The sequence below is a fragment of the Pinus tabuliformis genome, chromosome 7, assembly GCF_031772625.1.
Source record: "Pinus tabuliformis cultivar Carrire ecotype Pingquan chromosome 7, CPIR1, whole genome shotgun sequence".
Lineage (NCBI taxonomy): Eukaryota > Viridiplantae > Streptophyta > Pinopsida > Pinales > Pinaceae > Pinus > Pinus tabuliformis.
This window is the reverse complement of record NC_142293.1, coordinates 1,389,822,266-1,389,828,944: the sequence shown is the minus strand read 5'-3', so window position 1 is coordinate 1,389,828,944 and position 6,679 is coordinate 1,389,822,266.

The following is a 6,679-nucleotide window of genomic DNA, read 5'->3' as shown; positions in this document are numbered from 1 at the left end:
GGTTTCTTTAATGGATATTTTTTTTCTTGAAACATATTTAGTCACAAAGTTATTGATTCCAATTGGAGGAATATGAAATAGAAATATTATGATTCCTCTGCCCCCTTTTTTGGTGATGTAAGATGTTAAACTTATAACAAGTTTGGGCATGTAGAAAAAAATGTAGGAACATGTCAATGGATTCACACAGACAACAAGTTGATTTCCTCCAAGGCAAGAAAATAGACAAGAATATTGTTACCAAAAGTCTTGAGAAATATGGATCCACCAGCACTACTCAGCAAAAGGATTAAGAAAAGGTGGCCTTTCTCTGTGTTCATTTGAAGATGAAGATGAATGGCACATAGACAACAGATGCTCTCATCACATGTCTAGAGGTAAGATTAAGTTTGATTTTTCAAGAAAAACAAAGATGGTAAAGTTACCCTTGGAAATCATGCTCCATCAAAGGTTCTAGGAAAAGGTAGAGCGAAAATGGATAAGTATACAAAATTTGTTGATGCACTATTAGTTCAAGGGCTAAAGCAGAATATTCTAAGTGTAGGTGAAATAGCTGATAAAGGACATATAATTTTGTTTACATCAGCTAAATCCAAATTCATATAAGAAGGCACTTGAAATATTATAGCAACAGGATTCAGAAATGTGGACAAATTATATGTGTTAGTAAAGAATAATTCAGATAGAAACAAGAGGTATATTTCCTCTTCTTCAGATTCAGAGTAAAGGGAAGATTGAGCTTACTGCAACCCATTTCTCTTAAAAATAATTCTTCTAACAGAGACTACAAAAGTAAGTGATAGGTATATAGCCTCATGGAGAACAAGCCATGATTATCAGGTCCAAAGGATTGGTGATGTATCATCTCAGGGGGAGCTATTCATATTTATATTGATGAATCCATATGTTGTTTTGATATTATTTTGATGATGTTTATGTTACTGGCATTGAATCTGATGAAGTAGCACTGAAGAGGAATATGAATGTCTCATATTCAAGGGGGGTTGTGGCTATGAAAATAAGTATTTTACATTTTGTAAGCATTTATCATGAAGGATATTCGTGTGTATATTTAGTTTTTTATCTACACAGTCGTGTATTCTTCTTTGTGAGGAAAAATAAGTCACACATATTTAGGCGAGCTTTTGATATGCTTCCATAAGTTAATTCTTGGTATTCTTGTTGTGATGTTAATTTATTGCATATTGTTAATAATGCCCATATGTTTCTTAGGAATGATGTTGGTTCATGATGATTTTATGAGTTGTTGCAAAGTCTTATATTGATGACGTTGTGGATGCATTTGTTGATTGATGGGATGGATATGCATTAGAGGAAATTTTAGCCTAAAAGTGCACATGAAATTTTCATGTAATTTCGATGTCGTAATATGTAAATAAATAAAAATCCTTTAAATTATAAAAGAGGCACATGTAAATATTTTGGAAGCGAAAAAAAGAAAAACTACTTTTTTTAATTGTATTTTTGGCTTATCTCCTTATAGGTTTACTCAAATTTCAATTGTAGACACTCGTTGGATGTGGAATTAAATTCCACATCCAATGAGTACCGATTATGAATAATTTTGAGAAGAACCACATTGATAAAAATTTAAGATACATTAAAAAAAACTTTTTCAACAAGATTTTCTAATGTATCATCAAATTTTTATCAATGTGGGTCTTCTTATAAGTACGCATAATGAGAGTGTCTACAATTAAAATTTGAGTAAACCTATAAGGAGATAAGCCAAAAATACAATTAAAAAATGTAGTTTTCTTCTTTTCCCTCTAAAATACATTACTCTTATTTTATTATTTCATCTATTATTTTATTATTTTTCCTTAGGAGGTCACTTTAGGCTGAAGTTTCCTCTAATGATCAGAATTGATGATGTAGAGTTGACACAGGTTCAAGGGGAGCATCCTCTATGATTCCAATAATTCATTGTTGGCATTATGGTCTCTTATTAGGCACTATATATCTGAAACTGGTTGATGATGACGAGTTCTTAATTTACTCATTGTTTGTTGGCATCTTTCATTAATGAAAGGACATATATGTTGTTTTCATTATGTAATAAGTTATCATGGATCACATGTGGTATTTGGTGAAGTTGTCAATGGTACACTTGATAAGAAAAATATGTGTGCTATGACCTCTGAAGATATTGATTGATGATCAGTTCAATTGTATTTAATGGCTCATGATGTTGGAGGCACTCTTTATTTTCTCACATGTTGTTGATGCATGTATATGATACCTATGGTGTTGCGATTCAAAATATTGATGTTTGTGGATTATGTCTCTTCCTATATGTGGAGAGAGAATGTTGGCCATGATGATATGCGGTCAAAGGGATGTTTATATATATACATTTATTGCACAATCTTATGCTTCTGCTACAATTTCCTGATGATTCTTAGAAACATTACACATTTGTTCACATGTTGATGATATTGAAGAGATTGATTCTACATTGTCTTACCTTCTTATTACTTCTCGATGATGAGGACATTCATGTTGCTATTATGTTGCTAATGTCAAATGATTATGTTGCAAATTCCTATATTACACATGGTGTTTGTTGCTAATTACCATAGTTTAAATCCTTGATTATGATTACTAATGTCATGTATGTCTCTTAATGTAAAGGTCATGGAAAGACCTTTGTCGTAATCATTATAACATTTAGTCATGTATGGGCTATTGGGATCAAGTCATGTCATGTATGTAATCGAATTATCTTGGGTAATTGATGTAAAGATGGGTCCAATATGTAAACCAATTATGTTAGGTGATTCATGTAATCATGGGAGCATAGAGCCATTGGTGATAGGAAAGGTCATATTTATTTGATTCATAAATACTTGTACTTTTATTTGAATATATTTATAAGGTCGACCATATGCTCAGGGGAAGCATGGTTAGTATGTAGATTGTAGATTTCATATTAGCAAATCAAACTTACAACATTGAGCACTACAAGGGTAGTATTTCATTTAGCATGGTTCGTCCCTTTTCTCTTGATGTTAAAGGGGGAGAGAAGACTTGGTGTTTGGAGAGATGTTTAGAGATAAGACTTGTTATTTTTTAGGTGTATTTGCAAGTGTTTTTAGTTTGTTTACAAACAAAAACGTGGTTGCCATCAAGGCCAGATGGGGATATTGTTGGAATTATGGCTAATGTGTTGTCCTTGATGGCAACATGTTTGAAAAAGATGTACCTGATGTCAATATGATGGTCATGGAACTCATAAAACTATCAGGAATATTGGTATAGATGTTATAGTGGATATGGATAGAGAAATGACAGATTAGTTACAGATTGATAACAAGGGTGAAGTTTGAGAAAGTATATGCAGTTCCTATGAAGAAGAATCATGTACATATGCAAGTATTGTGAGAAACACTTGTGTACATAATCCAAACCATAGAAATCTAGATACCAAGGGTCATTCCCATGGTATTTGTACATAGTAATTGAAGCACCAAAGTTAATTCGATCTCATCAACAAATACTAATGAGTTTATCAAAGGATTTACCTAACATATTGGCTAAGGAAAAAACTATATAAGGAGATGGATATCAAGGTGTTAAGTGTGCAAGGAATGGGTTATTCATGTGTGAAATGATATGGAACAAGTGTAAACCAGGGAGCAAGGAGAAAACTAAGATCTGAAAGATCTGAAGAAATGTTGATATATATGCTTGACTGATTTACTTGTTGTAAATGTCTAAGTAGATATTAATGATGGATCTGTGATTATAGTAATGATGTGATCTGAATCAGTTTTGATAGAATCTGTAGTTTTGACAATAAAGTTTATGGAATATGAGTTTTGTTTACATTGAAGTTAAGTTTCACTAATTCAAGATCTGTACATTGGTTTACATCTAAATAGCCGTGTACATACACAGATCTGTATCTATTAAGTCACATATATATTCTTATATTTGTTTTCAGTATGTTGAGATATGTAGGCAAGTGTTGCACATTATAAGAGCATATATATGTAGGTCTACTAAATAACTATCGTGCATATATTCTGAGTTAGATCTATTCAGGGTTTACAGTTTATGCTTGAATATGACAGTTGATGATGTCTTCTCTATTTGATATTGTTTTTCAATGATGTCATGATAAGCATATTGTTTATCTGGCATGGTTGATTGAGTTAATTGTGGATTGGAATATTGGTTAGTTATAATGCTCGCATAAATGTAACTCGGTATGGTTGAATGATATGTGAATGGATCAGTACTTGATTCTGTGGTTTGTTCAAATTTACAGTGATTTAGTTAACTAAATGTTTCAGTGTTCATTGATCTGAGAAATGTACACAGGTTGTATGCAAAGGAAACTCATATATACGCAAGTTTTATTCAGAACAGTCGTGTATACATTCTAAAGTAAATCTGATAAGGGTTGTACCGACTATGTTGATGACAATGTGGTCATTATCTTTATTCATGACTCGTTACTAAGTTGATTGATTTGTGGCTTGGTATATTGATGGATTGATATGAAATGGTATCATATAGTTATGGTGATTTAGTATTGATTCAGTATTACATCATGGTATCTTGGTTTGATCAGTGATTGATGATTTGATTCAGCATTTGGTTTTAGAGTTGTTAATTAGTATTAAGCATAATGTTGGGTGTGGGTCTAGTTTGAAAATATGTTGAAAGGTGGCCTACATGTTTTCTTTTGTATTTGAGACAAGTTGATTGAGTATGAAATATTATGAAACATGGTCCATGAAGGATGTTGAGGGTTGGAGCCTTCAGTGAGGGAGTCATACCTTCCTTCTAGTGGTAGCTAGTAAAAAATTTCAAGGGGTAAGTGCTCCCTTTCGTTATGATCTAGTAAATGAGATCAGGGGGTTGTAGCTCCCTTCCAGTGGGTGCTACAGAATGAGTGGAGGTTGTAGTCTCCTGAATTTGGGTTCCTTCTTGTTGGTAAGATTCTATTCTAGTAAAAGATGTAATTAAGTTTTTCTTTATAATAAAAGAAGAAGACAGATACTGATGATATCGGTATTTCTTTCCCACATTTGGCTTCCATGGAAAATCCTGGTGTTCTATGTGTTTTTCTTACGTGTTGTGATTTATCTGTTATTTATTGTATACTGGATGGTTAATGAATCAAAAATACAACGGTTAAAGTTAACTCACTAATGTGATTTATGATCAAATAAGTAAACTGGGTATATGTTGTTTTCCTTCACTAAAGTCGTGTACACATATTGGTTGCATAATGAATAATGGCATACAAAATTTAGAATATGAAATGAAAAGTTAAAGTGAATTAAAATACTAATTCAAACTCCCACCTAGTATTTTTGTTAGTAAAGAAATATGTATGGAAAGAATATAATTATTATGCTAGACATTGGAAGAGGAACAAGTAATTGCATGCAATAAATGCATTAGATTTCCTTTGAAAAAAATACATATATCCGAACGCAAGAAATAATAACTAACACATTAGTTTTATTTTAGAACAGAGCATGTATGTGTGTGTACAATAGACTTTGTAAAGAGCTATCTCTTGGGAAATAAGCTTTTGAAAAAGTGACTTGCATTTTCATGCACAATAATAGTATCTATTATGTTATCCTTCCCTTAGAAGGGGGCGAGCAATTGCATGCATCATAATAATAATAATAATATCTATTGCATTGGAAAAATTACTTAGTTACATGAACAAAGAAAAAAAGTTGAGGGGCTAACTTTCTTTGAATATTTTTTATCTAATTACATCCACAAAAATAAATGCTAAGATTCTAGTATCATTTAAATGAAAATGGATGGTTATAGTGGTTTTCCTTTGGAAAATAATGAGTTCTTATGCGAGAAGGATCATAACAATGTGGTATTTATTTTGACATGATTTGATAATTATTTTCTTATATTTAATGCATGAGAAGTGTAGTTAGAATAATCATGTTGCAACATTTTATGAACATTTCATGTATGCCAAAGAATAGATGTTGAAGAATTACTATTAAAGATTGATTATTGGTTGATTAATAGTTTATGTAAGCATGATATCAAAGTTTTCTAACAACAGTAATGGAAGGAAATGAAGGTGATTTTGCAAAGGATATATTATGTTTAACATTGTGGTAGGCAAATAAATAATGGTCCATGTAGATGAGTGTGAGCTGCAAGATGGTCCAGTGATGGAACATCTAGAAAACAAAGATATAAAGATTGAAGATTTGTTGGTAAATGATATCATGATAATTGTAATAGTTTTTAGCTATTTATGTTTTATTTAAATGATATTTCCTTGTAATATTTTATAATAATGGTTAAGGGATGGAATCCCTTACAAGCCATTGAATGGGGGGTGAACACCGTCACGAGCATTTAATAATAAAATTAAACGTTTGCTAATTTTCACTGTATGAGGTTTCTAGGTTATATGAGTGTCTAATGAAGTTGTTTCCTATTCTGCTACATTCTTATGTGGATTCCTTGAATGAGTTGACATTTATAATATCAAGTATCTGATTAACTAATCTAGGTAAAGGAATCATGAAAATGATGGCTGGTTACTTCAGAAAATTTATGTTTATATGCTACAACAATGTTCGTTAATGGTTATGTAACTCACTATTCCTTTACTAAAGTCACTCTATGTAATGATGAATATTTTGTCTAATGG